General features: G+C 48.8%; 1 pseudogene; it reads right to left on the minus strand.

The window, feature by feature from the left end:
* Window positions 1-6,365: 6,365 nt before the first annotated feature.
* On the minus strand, window positions 6,366-22,390 carry LOC144821823 (syntaxin-19-like; annotated as a pseudogene).
* Window positions 22,391-25,498: the final 3,108 nt, after the last annotated feature.

Below are 25,498 nucleotides of genomic sequence, written 5' to 3' on the forward strand. Positions count from 1 at the left end.
AGTAGCTACATGAGTGTATATATGGGTTATTAGTTGGTTTTTGAGTATCAGTTTGAGTGTCTGAGTGTCTGTATGGTTCGGTGGGGGTATTACTTAGTGCATAGATGCATGAATGAGTGACTCACTGTTTGTATGTGTTGAAGACAGCATGTATACAGGACTATATGGGTGGATGAGTGTGTGTATGGGTGTGTTAGTGAGTGAATGATTGTCTCAATAGTGTCTTTATGAGTAACTAGCAGCCTGTCCCGACGTTGTCCGGGTATGAATTGCTGCCGGCCAGTAGTATATTGTTTTGTAGGATTTCGTTTTCAGGCCTGTGAAACGCTCCGATTCACAGTACACTGCTGATGCACTTAAGAGTGCGCGTTCAGTAGTGTGTGAACTCGAGTTTCCCTACTTTATTTTTCCTTGCAATATTATATAGCGCGAACTCGACAACATGGCATTAGCACAATTTACATTACAGAAGAACACATTCATTTGTGGTAGGCACGGGGAGACAAAGCGATTTGCCTGGAATCACAGGATGTTGAGCTGATGCCGAGATTCGAACGTAGCTCCCCAGCTCTAAAGTTCGCAATTCTAGAACTTGTGGCGGGAGGTGTGTCTAAAAGTGTATGTCGGTGCTGGCCATCAATGAGAGAGACCTGTGCATTTTTCAAATCGGTGGTGAAAAAATATGAGTACGTTGCTGGAGATGTGGGCCGCGGTGCCTCCAATGTACTTACCGGGGGAGGGTAAACACCCATTATTCCGCAACTTTCTTTCCGTATACCATCACTCCGCACACTTTCATGGGATGTATTGTGTAATTGTTGAACTTTTTCTGTTACATTGTTGATTCTCATGTAAAGCGCTCTGATACCTCCGGGTCTAGCCAGCGCTATATAAAACTTTTTAAATAAAATGAATAAAAGTAAAAATAAAAATACCATGACTCCGCAATGCCATTATAACGCATGGCATTACATTTTATATGCTTTTACCATGCATACATTTACAACGAAATTCGTTGTAAATGCATGAATGGTAAAAGCATGTTTTTTTTAATGTTTGGATAAGGTAAGTATGGGTATAGGGGTATATGTTTTGGGGTACTGAGGTATATGTTTTGGGGTGTATGGGTATTTTAAGGGTTCAGATATAGTTTTGGGGTTCAGGGCTAGGTTTGGGTTTTGGGGTATAGGTTTTTTTTTAGGGTTATGGGGTAGGTTTGGGTTTGGGGTACAGGGGTATTTTAAGGGTTCAGGGCTAGGTTTGGGTTTTGGGGTACAGGGGTATTTTTAGGGTTCAGGGCTAGGTTTGGGTTTTGGGGTACCGGGGTATTTTAGGGTTCAGGGGTAGGTTTGGGTTTTGGGGTACAGGGTTATTTTTATGGTTCAGGGCTAGGTTTGGGTTTTGGGGTACAGGGGTATTTTTAGGGTTCAGGGGTAGGTTTGGGTTTCGGGGTACAGGGGTATTTTAAGGGTTCAGGGCTAGGTTTGGGTTTTGGGGTACAGGGATATTTTAGGGTTCAGGGGTAGGTTTGGGTTTTGGGGTACAGTGGTATTTTTAGGGTTCAGGGCTAGGTTTGGGTTTTGGCGTACAGGGGTATTTTTAGGGTTCAGGGGTAGGTTTGGGTTTTGAGGTACAGGTTTTTTTTATAGGGTTCAGGGCTAGGTTTGGGTTTTGGGGTACAGGGGTATTTTTAGGGTTTAGGGATAGGTTTGGATTTTGGGGTACAGGGTATATTTATAGGGTTAAGATGGGTTAGTGTTTAAGGGTGTTGGGGTATTTTAAGGAGTAAGGGTGGGTTATGATTATGGGGTGCAGGGGTATTTAAAGGGAGCAGGGTGGACACCCGGAGCTGGAATGTACAGAAACTGGGAAGAAAAAACAATGAAATATTGGGCACAATGCTCGCTTTTTTATTCCGTAATCCCGCGCCCCGCACATGCCCACGCCCCAGCACGCGCCCACAGCACACGATATGAGACATGGCATGAAGGGCGGAACGTACCACACGCCCCCAGCGTTTGTCACGCCCCCAGCACACGCCCACAGCACAACTCAGACACGCCCACAAGGGATTACTTTGCTGGCACGGTTCTTTTACCTTTTAAATGTATATGGTGGGCGTCTGCATAGCCTATGTCCTTCTGCTGCAACTGCCCTTTCCAACGCTGTATTGGGTGTTGTGATTGGTGCTGTGGTTCCTGAGATTACCCGCCTCAAAGGTTTGGACTCTCTCTTTATTATATTAATATAGACTACATATATTTTAAACTAGTATATGTGAGTATTGGTGTATGTGAGAGTGAAAGATTGGAAGAGTTCCTGTATAAATAAGTGTGTGTTTCTATAAGTGATTGTTTAAGAGAGTAAGTATATGTAAGTTTCTGTAGAAGTAAGTGTGGTGGTGCGTGTATAACTGCATATGCAAGTAAATGGATGTTTGAGACTTTGCATATGTGGCTATGTGTGTGACTAACTCTATGGATGAGTGTTGGTGTTTAACAGGATGTATAGGGGTATGAGTACATATGATGAGGGAGTACATGTATGAGTGACTGTATAGGACTATTGGTGAATGTGGATGTGTGTGCAGATCTTGGAATTACTGAATAGGTTTTTGTAACTAGTATTGGTATGTCGAATGTTTTGAAAATGTTAATTTCTATTTTTGAGTGTGTGTATCAAAGGTTATATTAGGGTGAGAGGAGATCTGCCACTATATCACAAAAATTATGTCATCAGTGATGTCATGAGTGATGTCATTTGAGATGAAGGCAGTGATGTCATAAGTGATATCACTGACCATGTCATGAGTGATGTAATATGTGACGTCATCAGCAGTGTGTTGCGGGCACGCGAGTTATAGTTAGCTGAACTAACTATAGCGGGGGAATTCCTATGGTTTTGTACGAGTGAAATGTCCAACTAACTATAACGCCCCTGAAACCTATGGTTTTTTCAGTGAATTTCTAAGGGTTTTTAAATGCTAATTTCTAACTATAACGTGCCTGAAACCTATTGGTTTTTCAGTGCATTTCAAAGGTTTTTTAAATGCTAGTTTCTAACTATGCCTACAGAGGTAGGACATGTGATGAAAGAAGAAACAACGCACTGAAAGAAAAAAATGAAATGCAGAAAGAAGAAACAGAAGTCCACAAAAACAAAGAAAAGTGCAGGAAGAAGAAGAGATGCACAGAAAGAACGAACAGAGGAGCAGAAAGCCCTCCTGTTCCCACAACTTTTTCAGATGGGTACTGGTGGTACCTGAATCTGACTAACCAGGCCACAGCCAGTGCTATGCTAATAGACACTTAGTTTACAGTGAAAACACCTACATACACTAGGGAACCCTATGCTTTGGGGTACCCCTGTCATTACCATGACCTCCTCTGTAAGACCCTAGTACATAATAGGCCAGGGGGATTAAAACTACCTTTTAAAGCGCACCACAGGGCGCGTTTGCACACTGGTGAAGGGAGGGAGGCCTTAGGTGACGTGTGGAAACACGCCCTGTGGGCATTTTAATTTGGGGGATAAAGTCCCCTTGAATTCTGAGTGTCCCTTGGGTCCAACTAGCCCACCAGGTATCTCCAGTAAGCACCACAGAGCTGCGTTGTAGAGAGGTGTAAAAAGGGGCACGGCCTGGACCACCTCTCTGCAATGCAGTGCAGTGGCGCTTACTGGAAGCACCTGGTGGGCTAGTTGGCCTCCCGGGACCCTCAGGATTGAAGGGGAATTATTTCCCCAACTTAAAATGCGCCATAAGGCGTGTTCACACATGTCACCTCAGGCCATGTCCCCTCCCTTCACAACTGTGTAAACACGCCCTGTGGCCGTTATAAGTTGGGGGATAAAGTCCCGTTGAATTCTGAGGGCCACTAGGGTCCAACTCGCTTACTAGGTACCTCCATTAAGCGCTACAGAGCTGTGTTTCAGAGAGGTGTAAAAGGGGCACGGCCTGGACCACCTCTCCGCAACGCAGCACAGTGGCACTTGTTGGAAGAATCTGGTGGGCTAGTTGGCCCCCAAGCACCCTCAGGATTGAAGGGGAAGTATTTCCCCAACTTAAAATGCGCCACAGGGCGTGTTTGCACACGTCACCTCAGGCCCCGTCCCCTCCATTCACCACTGTGTAAACCCGCCCCTGTGGCTGTTTTAAATTGGGAGATTAAGTCCCCTTGAATCCTGAGGCTCCCTAGGGTCCAACTAGCCCAGTAGGTACCTCCAGTAAGCGCCACAGAGCTGCGTTGCAGAGAGGTGTAAAAAGGGGCGTGGCCTCTGAACACCTCAATGCAGCTCCCTGGCGCATACTGGAGGTACCTGGTGGGCTAGTTGGCCCCCAGGGGACCCTCATTATTGAAGGGGAATTAAGTCCCCAACTTACAACTCGCCAGAGGGCACGTTTGCACAGTGGTGAAGGAAGGGGACGGGGCCTAAGGTGACATTTATTTATTTTATTTATTTTATTTTAAGGGTTTTATGTAGCGCTGGCTAGACCTGGAGGTATCAGAGCACTTTGCATGAGCATCAGATCATAGTTACAGGTTACATCGTTACAAAGGTTACAGCATGGCAACATAGTTACTTGTAAGGTCAGGATAAACAATAAGCACAAATACGTAAGGGGAAAAGCAGGCAAGGTGAAAGATTCAGGGGAGGGGTGAAGGAGCTGGGGAAGTAGACAGGTAATGAAGGCGGGAAAGAGGAGGGGAGGGTGAAGGACACCGCAAGGAAAGAGGAGGGAAGGGTGACTGGGACACAAACCGGTAGACGAGTCAAAGCAACGTCCAAAGTCCAGTATGCTGTGATCCCAGGGGAAGTGGTATCACTCTCTGTTGCGGGAGGCTCCCTTTACGCAGTGGACTTCTCAGAGGGGACTCTGAGACTCCAAGGCCTACACACTGGATCCTTCCCCAAAAAGGGGAGAGGGAGTGCTTTGGCAAGGGGTGCCATACCATACCTCAGCTGTGAGTGGCTCCCTTGGTGCAGTGGACTCTCTCAGCGGTACGCTGAGACTCTAGAGTATAAATATTGGATCTTTCCCCAACAAGGGGAGAAGGAGTGCTTAGTCAAAGGGCACAAAGGACAGGGGGCTAGGCAGACTAGCAGACAAGGTGAGAGATTCAGGGGAGAGTGGATAGGAGCTAGGAGCTAGGGAGGAAGACAAAGAGAGAAAGAGTACTAAATGGGAACAAAATTAATTATTGAGTTATTATATAGCGCTGGCTAGACCAGATGAAATCAGAGCACTTTGCATGAGGGACAATAGTGTTGCAATTTACATCAGTTAAAAGTTACATAAGTATTAAGAAAATCATTTAAAGAACATAGGGGACAAGGTGAGCGGAGCAAGGAAGGGTAAGGGGATAGGGTAAAGGGGCAGGAGGAAGATAGGACATAGAGACGAGGGGAAAATTTGCCCAAGGTCCGGCTGGCTGGGTGACAGCAGGGAGGGGGAGTCCACAACCCATCTCCTCTTTAGCTATATGGTTTCTCCTCTGGGCATCAGCCAAATCACTAGGTCTCCACAGTCCAGAGTAAGTTCCGCAGGTTCCTAGTCCTGATGTGTAGGCAGGTTAGGGGATAGGTTCAAGGTCTGGTCAATGTTCAATTGTTGTCCCAGGGAAGTAAAACAACGTGTAGGGGTCCACTATGGAAAGCAATCTTGGGGTCAGGCAGGGGACTGTACGGTACAATGGTACTCTGGTGGCCATCCTAAGGTCAGGCATCAGGCAGTTAAAGTCAATATCCAGGACAGCGGCCACCAGAAAATAACAAATCCAGTGTGCACACACCTTCACACGCACAGACATGCACAAGCACACACCAATGTGAGCACACACTCTCATATGCACACTGATGCACACAGACACACACATAGCCAGAAACCTCAAAGAACACAAGCACGCATAAAATCCCAAGCACTAATACAAAAACACCCAAATATATGCACACGCAAACACCATCACATGCACAGATATGCACAAGCACTCACGAATGCGCTCACTCTCATACACGCAGACACGCACAAACAAACAAGCACACAATACAGAAACTATCAAAAACACAAGCACACATACAATCACATGCTCCAGCACAAAAATACATACACACAAATACATACACACACACACCATCACATGCACAGATATGCACAAGCACAAAACAAATGTGCGCACACACTCTCATACGCAAACAGAGGGCGCACATACCTCCTAAATATGTGTTGGGATATGGAAAATTTACTTTAAAGGGAAGATTGTGCTAAGATTCCTGTTTATTTAACCTTTTATATGTCTATGGCTTTACGTGTATTCTAGACACTATGAGGAATCATTATTGGTGCCCTGGTTTGAACTAGAATCCTCTCAGTCGCAACATGGACAACAACAGCAGCAAAGCACCATGCAGGGATGCTTTTTCTTGTATTTAACAGCTAACTTAATTTGCTCTGTAGTTTTATGGACATAGTCTTCTGTATTCGCTGTGTTCATTTCAATGTTATTGATTACTTCTCCCTGTTCTTCCACCATCAGAGAAATTTGGAGAAAAAGGTCCCGTAACCGTAATTCCTTCATATGAGTTTCCAAGTCGGGAAGTTCCTTTTGTCTCTGCTCAATTGCAGAGAGTTGCATTCTTGTAATCTTTATATCCGTGAGCACGTTTTCATTGAAGACGTCCCATTTGCCTTGTTCTACCATTTTTTCCAGTTCTTCCTCTGACACTTCCTTTCCGGCAACCTCAAGCTGCCGGACAATGAACTTCTTACACGCATCTTGCTTGGTTGCAATTGTGTTGTTGTACAGGAACATGGTCTTCTGAAAATGCCTGAACAAGGCAGCATGCTGGAACTGAAGTATCCTCGCGAGACCAGAATAGGCCATATTTTCTCCTTCGGTCTTTTTTGCCTGTTTACTTAAAGCGTGGCTTGGACGACAGAAGCTAATGGCTGCCTGATCGAGCTGTCGCGCCAGACCGGAGCCAGCGACTGGATTTACTGAGCGAAAAACACTTCTTTGAAGGACGATAAACAAAGCAAAAGTGATCGGAACGATTCAACCACAAGATACAACTGAAAAGAGAGCGGGGGATGCACTGAGAGCAGCACTCGCCGCTTTCACACAATCAAGGAAGGTGGAGGAGAAGCAGACCCAAAATGACGCCTGCCTGAAGCAACTCTGCCGCACTCAAGGTACCAAACACTAGAAAACCCGTCTGACGGAGACGAGAATACAGGACAGAAGCCGGTCTCTGTAAATCACCGGCTGCAACACACCTGGCAAAGCCAAGGCATAAAAGTGCGAGAGGTGAGAAACAAAACCAAACCAGACCCAAAATGGCGCTCACCTGAGGTCGCGAACAAATTGGACAAACAAAGCAGCAGGCGCATGAACCAAAATAACTGGACACACGAGCTGGAACAAATCTGCCATATAAGCAAGTACCGGGCGCTAGAGCGCTAGAGTCGTTTCATTTTGCTAACAAAGGAAGTGAGAGGCGCGAGGGGCGAAAAATGAAACCGAAACCAGACCCAAAACCAAAATGACGCTCGCCTGAAGCCGCAAACAAACGTGCCACACAAAACAGCGGGCGCAAGAGTCAAAATAGAACCTAATGGGGGCGTGGCCAAGACGGCGAGCATGGCGGACGTAGCTTGAGCGAGCTCCGTCCCGCCGCCTGTGATCCTTCCACTTATCCTGCGTCGCCCCGACCTCTGTCCACCCTGCAGTGAGCGGCTGTCCGCGGGAGCAGGGGGAGACGGCTAGACGGTGATTTTGGGGCCCCGGAGGCGTGATCTCTGCCGCCTCCGGCAACGCAGACCCGGGACCGCGGTGCGGCCTACATCGGGCACTGGAGCCGGGACCTGGATTTGTGAGTGCCCCGCCCGGAAGTGAGGCGACGCCGGACCGGCTGGGGTGTGGGGAGTCGCCCCGCCCGAGCGACCTGTGGGGCCGCGGCGAAGCACAGCTGGAGTGGAGGGAGCGGTGTCGGCGACCCACTGGCGGTGAGACCAGCGTCCAACGGTGCGGTAAGGGGGAGCCGCGTGGTGCGCGGCCTGGAGGGGGAGGGGACGCTCCTGCGGAGGTGCCTGGCCCGATCGGCGGCCGAGTCGGACCGCAGGGTCTGTGGCCCTCGGAGCGTCGAGAGACGACAGTTACCCGTTCTCTCGCTACACCCCATTGCAGCGCCAACAACCCCCTCCAATCACCTCCAATCGATCCTGCTCCAGCCCTCTGTGCCAGGGGCACCGGCGGGGCATTACAGGTTACTCGGCGGTCAGGCCGGACCGCGGTGGGGGACATTGGCCTACTACGACGGCACTCTTGGGTGCTGGTAGATTTGCCGGGAGCCACGCAAAGGGGCCGGGGCTGGCTTCGGCATCTCCCGTGTTAGTGGGCACGGCCACTTTCAGTTATCCTGACTCCGCCACGGGGCCCTCCTAAAGTGGCCTGACTCTTGGTTGTACGGCGGCGTGGGTCACCTGCTGTCGGGCTGCGCGCTGGGCCTGCTTGGGGGGCTATTCATTGAACGCTACGAGGTCGGTTGGGGCGGTCTCTGTACCCCGCCATTCCCGGTAAACGGCCGTGAGCCCCACGAGAACTATGACTAGAGGGAACAACAGCGGTGGCTCTTCCAAGCAGGGCCCGATGGACATATTTGAGGGGCCGAGTGGGGGTGCGGGAGCCACAGGAGGACAGCAGAGCTCGGGACCGGATAATGCGGCGCTGATGACGGCCATCACGCAATCCAGAGATATGCTGGACGCGAAGATCGGTGCGGTCGGAGCGGATGTTACCCTGCTGCGACAGGATTTGCGCAACGCCGTCGCCCGCATCACAGAAACCGAGACCAGGATCACGGAGGTAGAGGACGACGTAGTGGTCCTCAAGAAGAAGGTAGCTGCCATGGAGGGAATCCAAAAGGGCCTGGCGATGCGAGTGGAGGATGCGGAAGGACGGGCCAGAAGAAATAACTTGCGCTTTGTGGGCTTTCCGGAAGACTGTGAGAAGGGAAATATGGAGGTCTTCTTGACTCAGTGGCTGGAGGGGTGGCTTCCACCGGAATCCCTTTCGCGCTGCTTCATCATCGAGCGGGCCCACCGGGCCTTGATGCCGAAGCCGCCCACTGGGGCCCGCCCCCGGGCTGTGATAGCCAAACTGCTCAACTATCACGACAGGGACACCATCCTACGTCAGGCCCGCGCTAAGGACCCCCTTATGTTTGAAAACCACAAAATCCTGATTTTCCCGGACTACACCAGGCTGGTCCAACAACAACGACAATCCTTCACGGCAGCGAAAGCGCGCCTTCGTGAGTTGAAAATCCCGTATGCCCTGCTCTACCCGGCCCGCTTGCGGGTGGTGTTTCAATCTCGCACTCAATTCTTCAACTCTCCGGAGGAGGTATTTGAATGGACGGACGAGACGGTGCGGGTCAAGGTGCACACCCTCCGAGGAGGGGCTCGGATTCGTCCTCCACATCGGAACCCAAGAAGGTGCCCCGTAGGTCACGCAGCAGGAGTAACTGGAGAGCGCGCTCCAAGAAGCGCCTGCCTTCCCAAGAGAAGACTGTGGAGGAAACTGAGGCGACGGATTCTTCCCCCTTGAAGTCTTGAGTCCCTGTGATGTACTGGCCCTAATAGATGTTTCTGGCTCCTGGGGCCGTGACGGTGCATAGAGGTGCAGGTCAGATGGATCCGGACTTCGGACTGGCCATCTAGACTACTGCTTAATACATAGTGATCCGTGGGTGGTTCATGGGTCAGGAGGCGCTCGAGAAAGAGCGGGTCTTCTCCCGGAGTTCGTTCCCACGTTGGGTAGAGGGTAGTTGGACACTTAGTGGGTAGTTGGGAGGGGTCCATTGGTGTTGTGTGTCTCCGACCTCCCGTTGGGGGTCTGGGATCGCCTACACCGCGACAGGTACTTCAATGTTGCTGAGGTATGGGGTGGGGGTTTGGAGGGGGGGTTGTTGGTATTGTTTGGGGCTCGGGGGTTGGCGGGGGGACGGGTAGGGGGTTGGGGGGTAGGGGGGGAGTTGTGGGAGTGGGTAGGCCTGGGGTGAGCACGGTGTATGTGAGTGTCTGGAGGATAGTAGGAGTCTGTATGTGGCCTCGTTTGGCCGACGAACCAAAGTTTTGGCCCCCTGATGGCGACTGACGGACAGGGGGCGGAACCCCCACGAGCTTCATTGCGAATTTTGAGCTGGAATGTAAGAGGGGTGCTCGACAGAATTAAGAGGGGAGCAGTTTTGCGCATGGGGAAGAAGGAGAAGGCGGATGTTCTACTCCTCCAAGAAACCCATCTCATGGGTACCAAAACCCTTAGCTTACGGAGATATGGTTATGATCAGGTGTTCCATGCAGGGTTTACGAGGGGCTCCAGAGGAGTTGCAATATTGATACACCGTCGTGTGAACTATTCGCATGAAACGCAGTGGCTGGATGCGCATGGCAGGTTTGCCTTGGTCAAAGGAAAAGTGGGGGAGGAGCCTGTGGTGTTTGGCAGTGTCTATGCGCCGCCCCCGCTGCAGGATGCCCTTTTGGAGCGGCTGTTTGATGTATGGGCCGAGATCCCGCATGTGTTAACTATCGTGGGAGGTGAATGGAATGACGTGATGAATGGGAGGCTGGATCGCTGTAGGCCCGGGAGTGATCAGCTGCCTGAGGCCTCGACAAAACTGAGCAGATTGGTGCGGGGGCTGGATTGGGTGGATGCCTGGCGGTATCAGCATGCATGTGGGCGTGAATACACGTATGTGTCAGCTGTTCACAAATCCTTTTCTCGTCTCGACTACCTTTTTGTCCCACAGCCCTGGATAGGACGAGTGGGTTCTACCGCAATACTCCCTAGGGGACTGTCGGATCACTCCCCGGTTTCCTTGACACTACTTTTAAGCACAAAGAGACAACCATTCCGTTGGCGCCTGGCTACGTGGCATTTACAGCGCGATGATTACCAATCGCACATGAGGGAGGCGATAGCGCACTACCTGACTGAAAACGACGGTCCTGATACGGACGCCATGACCTTGTGGGAGGCTCTAAAACCGGTGCTCAGAGGCGTAGATATAGCGTGGTGTACGGCGAATCGTAGGTCCCGCGGGCGGGCCATAGCGGAGGCGGCGACTCGGGTTAGTGACCAAGAGGCCGACTGCACGTCGGGAGAGAGTGGCGCGGCGGTGGGGCAATTGCTCTATCTCCAACAGATGTATCATTCCTTACTGTTCGATGAAGCCCACCACACCTGGCTGGCTATGCAGAGTAGAATCTGTCAATGGGGGGATAAGTCCGGCTCGATGCTCTACAGGTTGTGTCAGGGTTCCTTTCAAGCCCAGCCATTGCCTGGACTCCGGGACGATGCGGGGAGTCCTATCACTGACCCGGAGGTCCTGGCTGAGACCATTGCTCGTTACTATGAGACGCAGTACGCGCCGGGGGAGTCTTTAGCGGCGGAGGACATTGACAAGTTCCTGGCTGATCTCCCGCCTCGGGCGCTCTCGGATGAGGGCCGAGCCCGACTGGACCTCCCCTTGTCTGCGGAGGAACTGGGAGAGGCTCTGGGTGAACTGAACGCTGGAAAGGCCCCTGGGCCTAATGGTTTTCCCTGCGAATTTATGAAACTGTTTCATCTTCAACTGGGGATGCGCTATAGGAAGGCACTGGAGGCGGCTCGGGAATGCGGATGCCTTCGCAAAAGCCTTGGCGAAACGCCTTTCTCCCTATATATCGGACCTGGTCCATCCAGACCAGGCCGGCTTTATGCCCCACAGGGCGACTAGACATAATATTCGCAGGGCGCAGTTAGTGGTGGAGGCGGCGCGAGCGGCTGATATACCGGCGGCCCTATTACTGGCAGATATTGATAGAGCGTTTGATTCCCTGAGCTGGCCATACCTTCGGGCGTTGCTTCTACGTCTCAACCTAGGCCCCCGTTTTCTGTCCTATATTCACTTACTCTATACTGACTTGACAGCGGCGGTGCGGGTTGCGGGCGTGGTGTCCGGTCCCTTTCGGATAGGTCGGGGCACGCGGCAGGGGTGCCCCCTCTCGCCCTACCTGTTTGCATTAGCGATGGAGCCACTGGCGGCCTGGGTGAGGATGGATGCACAGTTACGTGGAGTGGAGTGGAATGGATGGGTGGACCAACTGACAGAATCGCGCTTTATGCCGATGATGTGCTTTTCTTTCTTACGGACCTGAACAGATCCGGTCCCAGAGTCCTAGACATAATGCGTATCTTTGGCGACGTGTCCGGCCTCACACTGAACGTACAGAAGTCCAAATTGTGGGTCCTGGGAGAAAGGAGTGACTTGGGTCCTTGGGCTTCGGCCCTGCAGGAGGCGGAGGGAGGCCTTAAATATCTAGGTGTCTTTCTGACGGACGTGCCGGGGGTGTCGTGGTCCCGCAATGTTCTACCCGTGTGGGATAGAATACGATCGGACATACAAATATGGTCCAGGATGCCGCTGAATGTCTATGGACGTTCGGCCATCTTTAAGATGGTGGCCCTACCTCGCCTCCTCTATCAGCTTCAAAATTATCCATACCCGATATCGCGGCTGTGGTTTCGGCAGGTGGATTCAGTGTTGGGCCGGTTGATATGGACGGGAGGGGCAGTGCGGGTGGCGCTCCGCACTTGTTTCCTCTCGACGTACTTTGGGGGTTTAGCAGCCTCCGACATTCTGTCGTACTACCAGGCGTCACACCTGCTGGTCCTCAATGAGTGGTGGTATGGGGATCGCGGCGACCCGGCTTACGCCCTGGAGAGGTACCTTATGGACCCGCACACGCTACATACGATCTTATACTCAGTGGCACTCCGCAAAAGACTCCCAGCAGTCACACAGACGGTATTCCGGGTGTGGCGCGACGCGCTCCGCCGTATGGGATGGTGGAACAGACTGACGGGGGAAACCCCGCTGTGGCATAATGGGAGGCTACCGGCTTTGGCTTCCCTGCGGGGCTTTGATGGCTGGGACGCGATCGGCATCTCGGCGCTGGGGCATGTTATGAAGGGCCCGGTCCTAAAGTCGTTTCAGGCTCTGCGAGATGAGTATGATATGCCCCAATCCCAATTCTTTCGATACTTGCAGCTCCGACATGCCCTGACCCCTACCTTAGCGAACTTGACTTCATTGCCAGAATTTAGTCCTCTTGAGGCTAAATTGTTCATGGGGGAATTAGACACAAAAAAAATCTCTAGTATATACCAGACACTCGTCACCCATTGTTCCCCCTCCCTGGACAAACTGCGGTTGGTGTGGGAAGGAGAGTTGGGGAGTTTGGAAGAGGAGGATTGGAGGGAGGCCCTGGAGGCCCCTAGAGGGGCTGCGATTGCAGTGCGCCTGCGCTTCATCCAGTTCAAGTACCTCCATAGGGCGTACTATACGAGGGAACGATTGTGGAAAGCGGGATTGGTTGCCTCCCCCGAATGTCTGAGGTGCGGCAGTGCTGTGGGATCCTTTCTTCATATGGTGTGGGAGTGTGTGAGACTGCGGAGATTTTGGTCAGGAGTGTGGGACTGCCTGGAAGAGGTGCTGGGCTGGGAGCTCCCCCGCTCGCCGAAGTTAGGCCTTCTTCATGTCATGGAACAGGTGGGGGGGAATTTGTACAAGCGGCACTTGCTCCTATTGGGCCTCATAGTGGCCAAGAGGGACATAGCTAGAGCATGGAAGGCTACTAGAGCCCCACTGCTGGAGGTGTGGAAACGAGGTTTGGACTTTAACATGGGACTAGAACGCCCGATATTTGAGGCGAGGGGGTGTCCTGCAAAACATTATAAGATCTGGAAGAAATGGGCTGATTACAGAGGCCTTCTGCTGGACCCCCCGGAGCCTCGGGTTGCCGACGTGGACCGCGTCTGAACTGGCTTAGGGCGACGTGGCTCACATGCAGCGTTTACGATTGCTAGGCTCCTCTAGATGGACAATACAGACACCGTGCAGGGTGGAGGGAGGGTTCCGGGTGGGTTAATGGTGGGTGGGTACTGGGGAAATGATAGCTGGTTGTATTTGATTATGCTGTTTTTGCTTTGCCCACTGCCTCTCTGCTACTAGGGGAACGGTGGATTATTTCTATTGTGCTGTCAACTGCCAAAACCTAATAAAATTTGTTTTGAAAAAAAAAAATAGAACCTAATATAAACAAATATCAAGCGCAAGAGTCCTCAGTCTCTATCGAGGGAGCGAAGAGCGTGGGATGCGAGAAACAAAATCAAGACCTAAAACAGAGCTCGCCTGAAGTCGCAGCGGGCGCAAGAGCCAAAATAACTGGACACACGGATAGAAACGGATGAGAGCAAATCCGCCACATAAGCAGGTGCAAGAGTGCAATAGTCTCTTATTATTGTTAACGAGGGGAGTGAGAGGTGCGAGAGGTGAGAAACGAAACCAAAACCGGACCCAAAACCAAAATGGCGCTTGCCTGAGGCCGCGAACAAATCGGATGAGAACAAATCGGCCGCATAGACAAGTACCGAGTGCAAGAGTCTTTTACTATTGTTAACGAGGGGATTAAGAGGTGCGAGAGGTGAGAAACCAAAACCAAAATGTGGATTGCCTGAGGCCGTGAACAAATCGGCCATACTAAATTATGGGGAGAAACGGAGAAAAACAAATCTGACATTTAAACAGCGTGTGCGAGTGTTAATTTCAGACCAAATCGGCCATATAAGCAGGAACTGGGCGAGAAACGAAATCAAGACCCGAAACAGCGCTCGCCTGAAGCCGCAGCAGGTGCAAGAGCCAAAATAACTGGACACACGGACAGAAACGGATGAGAGCAAATCTGCCACATAAGCAGGTACCGAGTTGCAAGAGTCTCTTATTATTGTTAACGAGGGGAGTGAGAGGTGCGAGAGGTGCGAGAGGTGAGAAACGAAACCAAAACCGCAACCAAAATCAAAATGGCGCTTGCCTGAGGCCGCGAACAAATCAGCCATACAAACCCATGGGTAGAAATGTGTAAAAACAAATCTGCCATATAAGTAGCGGGAGCAAGAGTTAATTTAAGACCAAATCAGCCATATAAGCAGGTACCGGGCGCAAGTCCTCGATTACAAACGTGGAGGTAGGAGGAGAGGAAGAGGAACAGAACTACCGAGCGCACGGACAAAAACGGATGAGGCAGTAGTAGAGTCCAGACATACGCCTCCCTCTGAGACCCCCACCCTGCCACTAACACCCCAGGAACACCTGTGACAGAAACAGATCACCAGAGATAGCAAGCCCAGATGTCCGGAACTCGAAGCAAAAGACCAAGAGAAAAGTGGCGAGAGACCAGACACACATCCAAAACAAAGAGCGGAGAGGGAAACATGGCAGACAGGGAGTCCAGGCTGCAGGCACAACTACAGAAAAAAAGGAAGGGCGAGCCACAAATATCAGACTCGCCGATAAAACAGAAACAGGATATATCCACCACGCTAGAGACCATCCTAAAGAAGCTGGCTGAGGTGCACGACCTAGCGAAATCCACTAAACTCAAAACCGAGTCCATTCAACTTGAACTAGCTGCTGTCAGAGCTGATCTAAACACAGTAAACACCAGACTCGCAGCGGCAGAGCAGCGCATCAGCGACACGGAGGACACCACTCAGCGCACCAAGAAAGAAGTGAAGGGTATGTGCATGAAAACGGACTCTTTGCAAAAGCAAGCAGCAGAATTAGAAGATAAAAGCCATAGGGGAAACATACGAATAATAGGAATCCCAGAAGGCGCAGAGGACGAGATGGGATCATGCGTCAAATTCCTAGAGGATCTCATCCCGAAGATCACAAACCTACAATTCGAACTCCAATTTGAACTAGATAAGGCCTTCAGAGTTCCAACCTCAAAAGAACTAGCAACAAACTTCACCAGACCAATCATCTGCAAGCCTCTGAGAGCCCAGCACATGGAAGAGATCTTTAACTACGCCAGAAAAAACAACCAGATCATCTGGAAAGGCCAAGAAATCATACTGACGCAAGACTACTCCAAAACAATAGTAGACATCAGGAAAGGCTTTCCCGGCCAACGGCAAGAGCTCAAGAGCAGACAAATCCTATTTACCTTCGTAGCGCCAACAAAGTTCAAAATAACCGATAAGGGGAAAAGCCATTTCTTCACCGACCCACAGTACCTGCACCAATATCCAAGGGGGCCCGCGACCGTAAAGAAGGAAACGTCCACCCATGGAACTGCCAAAAGAGGGCCCTTCCTGAGCCTGGGGGAGACTAAAAAACAAAAAGATAACAAGTAAGCATGGGCGGATTTTGCGAATTGGCAATCCGCGAACTTGCGTATTTACGGATTCGCAATCCGCTAAATCCGCGAACTCTCGCGAATTTGCTGATTTTTTTTTGTGCTCGCAAGGATTTCTGCCAGTTCGCGATGGTTCTGTACCAGTACGCAATTGCGAACTTACTTGTCAGCTCGCAACGGCCGCGACTATGTTGTTTCTACATCTGGTTCATCATCACAGGTTCACAGCACCCTCTGTTTCACCACTGCCACCCTCTGGTACACCCATGCCACCCTCTGGTACATTACTGCCACCCTCTGGTTGGTTTATCACTGTAGATTATGGGGGTGAAAAAAAGCAGGCACACCTGCCCTGCCTCAACTGACATGAATTAATTTGGGGTTGATTAATGTGTCACTGAATTTAAACTTCCAGTCTGGCTGGCACCTGCTTCCTTATCTGTAATTTGCTTTCTGTTGCAGTGCAAATTTTTTTCACAGGACCTTTGTGGTCTATAGTTGCATGTAGGCAACTGAACTCTGAAGGGGCCCCTCAGGAAGCACTACAGGGAATGGTTACTAATGATAAGATTGAACTTTTGCACTTGCTGAGTGCTTTCAGTTTTGTCTGTAATTGCTTTCTGTTGCAGTGTAATTTTTTTAACAGGACCTTTGTTGTATACTTGTAGCTATTCTCTGAGCCTGCTGTGAGGGTCAGAGCAGGGTCATAGAATAGTTGCAAGTAGGCAAATGAACTCTGAAGGGGCCCCTCAGGAAGCACTACAGGGAATGGTTACTAATGATAAGATTGAACTTTTGCACCTGCTGAGTGCTTTCAGTTTTGCAAAAATCCAAATATCCAGCAGCATCCACAAAAAGTAATCCTTCCAGGTCAAGATCCAAATCAAAGTGACCAGCACATGAAAAAAGCACTGGGAGGAGCCTGGTGGACAGGAACAGGAAGTTGGAGACTGTGGGGCACTTCCTTCCTCCCACCCCCCACCCCCCAAAATGGACTCCTTGCAAAGAAAAAGTGCAGGCAAATGTCAACCTGAGGAGTTATTCTGATAAAAAGCATAATTTTCAAGGTTTATGCTGCCTGCTGGTGGATTTCTCGTGCGAAATTGCAAATTTTGCGAGATTGTCGCTGCCCGCCGCATCTACGTGGTCGCAAGTGTTTACTCCCGCGAAATTGTATAGTATTCTAGTTGGCAAGTGCGACCAAGCAAAAAATCCGCTTCGCACGGATTTTACGAATTTTCGGCAAGTTCTTGAACCTTACCCACCTTATCTACCTCAGGGAAAACAGACTCCAACAACTATGACATTCTGGCATACCGAAGCACATAGTATCCTTTTCTTTTTAACCAGCTTTTAAGACTCCTAGACTATTGCTACATTGCTAGACTACTAGCCTTGATATGAGAGGAACACTGACCATACTACCCTGACAAATTTACCGATCGCAGTGTTGCTGAATCAGACATGGCTCCGGAAAAGAGCAATGGCGATCCTACCTCGCACTTTCCAGATCCTGGATGCCGGGGGTGGAGGGAGGGAGAGGGAGGCGGGGTAGGGGGGGACAAAGGGGGGAGGAGGAACGGGGGGGACACCAGGAACAGAGGAGGGAAATGGGGAGACAGTACTTCTTTCTAATCTTACTTTCGCACTTTCTAGACTTTACTTATTCATTCTACATTACTGCAAAATTCAGTCTTTGACTGCAAAGAATTTGCCAATGAGGGTCGGGCACACAGAGCGGCACAGAAAGCGGTACCCACACCACCTAGATAATGGTTATCACCACCCCTGTCGCGCAAGCGACTGACCTCAAAATAACATCACTGAACGTCAAAGGCCTGAACCACCCAATTAAGCGCAGGAAAATACTCGATTACCTAGCCAAATTCAAGAGTGACATAGTCCTACTACAAGAAACTAAACTCGATGAGGAAAGCTACAAACTACTAGTTAAAGCAAAGTGGATTGCCCACTCGATCTGCACCCCAGCTACTCGAAAGAGAGGGGGTGTCATGACGCTCATCTCCAAGAACTCCAAACTCACGATTAACTCACAAACACACAACAGCGAAGGCGGGCTACTGATAACAAACATCTCAAGAGGGAGTGAACAGTAACATATAGCGAATATATATGGCCCCAACTCAGACGACCTCCAATTCTGGGAGGAAACAGCCATCACCCTTGACAAAATCCCACAAAATGAACTACTGAAAGTTGCAGGGGATATCAACATGCCCTTAGACCCAATGTTAGACAGACAATCCCACTGCCATTACCACCCCAACAGCTTCCACAAAGCACTCCTCAACCTATGCGTAAGATTAAACCTCAAAGACACATGGCGACTCACCCAACCACGAGAGATTATACATTTTACTCGAATCCACACAAATCACACACAAGAATAGACTACATTCTAATATCAGGGACACACACACACATGATAGAAGAGGCCCTAATATAGCCAAGGCTAGTATCAGACCATTCAGCTGTCAGCCTGAAATTGGCTGGCCTACACAATGAGGCAAGAGCACGCAGATGGACGTACAGAAATAGCATTATCACAGATGCTGCCCACAGGAAAGAAGTCACAGACGCCCTCACCGAGTACATAGCCACAAATGACAATGACGAGGTAAACATAGATACACTGTGGGAGGCTCTGAAGGCCACAATTAGAGGGAAACTAATCGACATTTCGGCTAGGATCCAAAAGAAGCAAATCTAAGACTGACTGAGTTAGAGACAGAAATCAAAAGGCTAGAACTCGAATTCATTAGAGACAACCGGACAAGATCTCACTCTTCACAAACTAACAACCGCCAGATACGAATACACCAAAATCACTAGCGAAAGAGCCGGCCTCTGGTTCAACAGATGCAAGGCACTGAACCTATGCGAGGCCAACAAAGCAGGGAAACTCCTCGTCTCATATCTGAAATACAAAAGCAATCAGAGAGCAGTCACTTTGATCACTGACACTGACAGCAAAACACACACCAAACACAAAGACATTCTCAGAGTCTTTAGGTGATTCTACTCAGATCTCTACAAAAACGAGAAACAACTAGATAAAGACGCGTGCAAACAATACCTGGAAAAACTAGGGCTACCTAAATTAGATGACGCAGACAGCAAGAAACTAGGAGCAGAATTCTCTGCAACAGAGATAGAAAAGTCAGTTAAGTCCCTAAAAAAGAACAAAGCCCCCGGCCTGGACAATTTCACGGGAGACTTCTTCAAGTCCTTCCTTGCGCAACTCGCACCGCTCATGAAAAGAGTTTTCGACCACACAGCACACACAAGGAAAATACCAGCAACTATGACAGGGGCGACCATAACAGTTATACCAAAAGAAGACAAAGACCATCAACTACCAAAAAACTACAGACCAATCTCCCTCATCAACGTAGATTGAAAAATCTACGCTATGATCCTAGACAATAGATTAAACAAGATACTGTCCAAACTAATAAGTAACATCCAGGTGGGATACATATAGGGCAGAATGGCAAGTGACAACACATGCCTCCTATGCCACGTCCTAGAACATGCCTCAAAAAGCTACTCCCAAGACGTTGCCATAGCGCTTGACGCAGAAAAAGCCTTCGACAAAGTCTCCTGGGCTTTCCTAGAACAATGCATGGTAAACTTCAACGTAGGGGAGGATTGCATAAAAAAGATAATGGCCCTGTACCAAACACCCACGGCATGCGTCACAATAAACGGAGGTCTATCAGAACCACTGACCCTCCAACAAGGCACGAGACAGGGATGCCCGCTCTCACCCGCTCCCTTCCTACTAGCTCTAGAACCCCTAATCCAAAGCATCAAACAAAACAAAGATCTTCGTGGTATTTGCATAGGCGACATTTCGGTAAAAGTAGCAGCCTACGGCGATGATATACTAATTATGCAAGAACAACCAAAAACCTCGATAGAAGCCCTTATGTCCTCAATTAACGCACATGCGTCCCTTGCGGGTTACAAGCTCAACAATGATAAGTCTGAATGCATACCACTAAATATCCACTGTAACAGAGGGGTGCTAGGCTCATCGAGAATCAAGTGGCAGACTGAGCACGTCAGATACCTGGGTATCCACTTTAATAATGACCTGATCTCCACCCTTAGGCACAATGAGAAACTAGTACTAGACAAAATAAAGAAAAAACTTGAAGCATGGTCCCCCAAAATCATGTCCTGCTGGGGTCGAATCGAGACAATAAAAATGATGATTACCCCATTGGTGAACTACCTCTCAAGCATGCTCCCTATATTCCTCTCACAAGATTTCCACCAAAGACTAGATAAAATGTGCTCCAAATTCCTGTGGCGGGATCAAAGAGCCAAAATAAGCATGAAGAAACTAAGAAGGCCGAAAACCCAAAGGGGTGTGAACCTTGCAGATTTCAAGATCTTCCAACTAGCTTTCCTAGCCAAGCAAGGTACACACTGGGTAGAACCAGGGAAAGACTACACACCCACCTGGGTACAGCGGGAAAAAGCAATACTAAAAAACCTTAACCCACTGGCCCTTCTCACCGCCACCACACACCCACTAGCAAACAACCCAATACTGAAAAACACCAGGATAGCACTGCTGAAACTAGATAGTAAACTAGAGGTGAGCATCAAGGGCTCCAAGGCAGAATCCCTATGGTCGAATAGCGCCGTAAAATACAGGGGCAAAAAACTCTACTTCGACAACTGATAATGAAGGACATTTCACACCCTCAAAAGCTCGAAGTAAACTCCACACCACTAACCTTCGCCAACCTAAAATCTCCCCTTCAACTAGAAGACTCAGACCTATACAAGTTCCTAAAGATCAAAACAGCCATAACAAAGTCCAAAACAACAAACTTGATGCCATCTATATTCGAATACGTCACAAATATAAATAAGTTAGGACACCAGGTCTCCCGCATATATAAAACTCTCACCGTGCAAAAAAACAACACCAATGAAAAGACAGAGAAATACTGGAACTCGCACATACACCCACCACTAGAAGAGCAAGAATGGGACAATCTATGGGCATCAGCCACACAGGCCAAGATCACCCCTGTACTTGCGCAGACCAAACTGTGGCTCCTACACAAAACATTCTGGACCCCAGAGCGCCTGCACAAACTAGGACTAAGAGATAGTGATGCATGCTGGAACTGCAATGGGGCCAAAGGAGACCTAGAACACCTGATCTTCCTGTACCCGACTCTCACGGCATTCTGGGGGAGAGTCTTTGATTTCATAGACAAGATGTTCCAATGCAAAATGTCAAGGGGATTCCACTCGATCATCACAGCCTCTATCCGAACCAACCTCCCTACTAAGGGAGAGAGGGAACTCTTGGACCTTCTCCTACTCGCAGCAACAAAGCTAATACTCACAAACTGGAAGGACACATCGAAAGTGTCATATGGCGGGTGGCTCTCCTGGATAACCTACCTAAGGGGAGCTGACACTTTAGTGAGAAGATACTCACCCTGGAGATCCTACTCCAGAGACTTATGGAATTTACTAGACACCGCCCTGCCAACTTTTGACCCTCCTTGAGCGACAAACAACCTAAGCTCGACAACCAGCCAACAATAAATGTATGAAATCTTGCTACTAGCAGACCAATGCAATCTCTCTCTCTTCTCTCTTTACTTATTCACTTTTTCCCTCTTCCTTCTCCCTATATTACTCATCCGAACAAGGAGCCCGTCATTGACCAAACATAATTGATGTAATGATGCCAACAGGCGGGCTCCCACATTTAAGTCACCCTGTTCACTGTATGTATATATGCAAATACCATAAATATAATAAAAAAATATATATATATATTTTCGGCTTGAATCTTTATTTCTCTGGTATGTTACTCTCCGTTTTCATAACACTAAAACTTTTCATTGAAGACACTAGAGTTCTTTGCTGCTCACCAAATAGCCCGATTTCTTGTTTCAAACGATTAATGTCCTCTCGTAGTTTGTGAATTTCATGCATGTAGCTCTCAACAACTGGCTCTTTTTCAAATACAATTGCATGCTGTTGGAACTCTGTTTTAACATCTTCATTTGTACTGGGCTCGTTTTTTATCTCTCTGGATGCTTTCAATTCCTTAGCCCGGAGCGTAAGTTCTTGCAGGTGATCTTTCATGTTACCACGTCAGAGGGAACAGAAAGAAATGTTGAATTTTCTTTTCCAAACCTGGCAGCAGTATTGACAGGGAATTCATTCCCCAACTTCAAACGCACCACAGCGCGCGTTTGCAGAGTGTTGCTTAGAGGGGACGAGCCCTATGCACGATCACGTTAATTTTTTTAAATTTCTTTGTAAGGGGGGGCTGTGTGACCCCCCTTCTTTTTACTTTTTTGGGGCCCTGGGGAACCGATCCCCAAGGGCCTGCCCCCCTATTTAAAAAAAAGAAAATTTATTAACCGAAAGGGGCAGCATGGGCCCCCCTCCTGCAATCAATTCTGGGCCCCGGGGAGCCCATGCCCCGGGGCATGCCATGTTTTTTTTATTACTATGGAGGGGGGCTGCGTGGCCCCCTCCTTAGGCAATTTATGGTCCCGGGGACCCCATCCCCCGGGCCAGCCTTTGCGTTATTTAAAAAAAAAATATCATGGAGAGGAAGGCCACGTGGCCCCCCTCCCTGGCCACTTCTGGCCCTGGGGACCCCATACCCCAGGGCCTGGCCACCTCGTTGGGGACCGTGGGGGGAGCTCCAATTCCCCCATGGTCCCTGCCGGCTTCCTGCATCCTGCGGGAGCTGGCATTGCTTTTCCATATGGGGAGCTGCTGACATGCAGTTACCCGTGTGGAAAAGCAATGTGGTTTGGATTTTGGATGTCATTTGAGATGTCATCAGTGATGTCATCAGTGATGTCACTGACCATGTCATGAATGATGTAATATGTGACATCATCACCAGTGGATTGCGGGCACGAGAGTTATAGTTAGTACAACTAACTATAACGGAGTAATTTCAATGGTTTTGATTGAGTGAAATGTCCAGCTAACTATAACACCCCTGAAACCTATGGTTTTTTCAGTGAATTTCTAAGGTTTTTAAAATGCTAATTCCTAACTATAACATGTCTGAAATTTATGGTGTTTTCAGTGAATTTCAAAGGTTTTTTAAATGATAATTTTTAAGTATATTTCTTGCTCTTTTTTTATATTCTTTAACTACATTTTTTAATCTACTTTTTTTAGACATATTTTTATTAAATTACGCTGCACATTTTTTAAAAATATATATTTTTAAAAATAAATATATACATTTCCCTATTATTTTATATATTTTAAAATATACTTATATATTTTTTTTCTTTTTTTGGGAGTCGCGCAACCAAAGCGCACCCTATTTGTTCACTGCGCGGAATGTATCCGCCGTTTTAGGATTGATGTGTAGGGTCCGCGTACGGTGTACGACGAGTACAACTTTCCGACCGCGGACGGTATGCGACTGGTACGCGACTTGTGGCGCATACGCGAGATGTACGTATTACGCGACGTGACGGTCGTGCATTGCGCGTGACGTCATATGCATATCGGATGCGGTGGGTGCGCGACCCCGCGAAATTTTTTAATGTTCAAAAACCTACATATATTTATTTAATATAAATATTAACACAACACATTATCTGAGCTAATTATAAAAATAATATTCTTTAACTTTCAATATAGTTACATTACTTTTAAATGCAATTTCGCGAAGTCGCGCTCGGTGCGAGTTGGGGGCGAGCTGCATGCGCGTACCGTGCGTGGACAACATGTGACCAAAAAAAGAGATTTCATTGGTTCATTACACTTCCTATTGAAAGTATTGAAGGACCCCACCCATTTCAATCACTCTTGTTAGACCTTCCTTATGAGAAGACCTCTCCTAGCAAGAACTGCTGTTTTTGGTTATTATACACCTGGAGACATGGCAGCTAATGCACCATCATCATCTTCAGAACATTCTGATACTGACGAATTTGCGCCGAGGGCTAATTATAAAAGAAACCCCCGTTATATATATAGATATATTTTTTATGGCAGAATCCGCGCACCCTGTGCGCACCTACCGGGTTTAAAAAAAAAACATTTTGAGCTCTGGGGGTCCCTAAAACAGGTCTAGAGGATCAGGATATTTCTACCCCGCCCCTTTATACGTTTTGCACACTTGTTGCACTGACTTCTTCAGCCTCGCTTCTACTGAAGCACAAAGTGGCTGCCAACAGTTCCTGGTTTCGAATGTTGACAACCACTTGACAGCCAATTAGCATTCAGCACGTGTATATATATATATATATACATCTGTGGTTAATTGCTAGTGTGAACTATGCTAGCTATAAAGTCTATGGTATCGGATTGCACACATTCTACAGGAAGTTGTATCTGTGATAGCAGTAATGATGCCTGATATTCTCCTGGGCTACTTTGTACTTCCTTTCAGGCCTCCAATGCCGTACTAGTTCATAGAGTAATGTGTACAAACACAGTTTGGTTGATGTCATCAGTGATGTCATTAATGATGTCATTTGAGATGTCATTGGTGACGTCAGAAATTATGTCATAGAACAGGTCATGAGTGATGTCATATTTGAGGTCATAAGCAGTGCATGGTGGGGACACAAGTTATAGTTAGTGCTAGTAACTATAATTATAGTTGGGGCGGAGCTTGCCAGCGCTGATGGAGAAAGTGTAGAAGCAGAGCTCCGGGCTATCACCTAAATAATCCTGTTAAATATCCTCAATCAACGGTGGCTGAGAATTCCTAAAGCGAGGGTTTGCGCTCCGAAATCGGTGTCAATCGTTTAGAGTGCCGCCCGCGGCAATCCGACGACATACGGAGAAGTTTGAGCACACGTGGGCTTGCTGGCAGACCAGGCCCAAAGCAGCGGACTTGCCTGAGCGGCTAGCCGGCGTACGTGACCCTGCGTGCGCCGGTGTAGGAACAGTGACCCGGTGACCACAGAAGTTTCTCGGAGGCACGAAAAACGGACGGCGGCGCGGAGGGAGTTCACCGCGATCGGAGGTGAGATAATACGGGGCACGCACCGAGAGGCTGTGAGACATCAGACGATCCAGGGGTGCGGAGGAGGGGGAGGCAGAAAATGTATCCCGCATGTCGCTTTCTTCAAACGGCTGGCATAAGGCTCACAACTAAGGGTCGGAATCAGCCAGTGTGACCCGAGCCCCGAATACAACGTGTTGGAATCTGCCTCTGCCGCCGAAGGGACATGCAACGAGGCAGATTGTGAAGAACTGCAC

Source organism: Lissotriton helveticus, chromosome 2_2, assembly GCF_964261635.1.
Source record: "Lissotriton helveticus chromosome 2_2, aLisHel1.1, whole genome shotgun sequence".
NCBI classification, from domain to species: domain Eukaryota; kingdom Metazoa; phylum Chordata; class Amphibia; order Caudata; family Salamandridae; genus Lissotriton; species Lissotriton helveticus.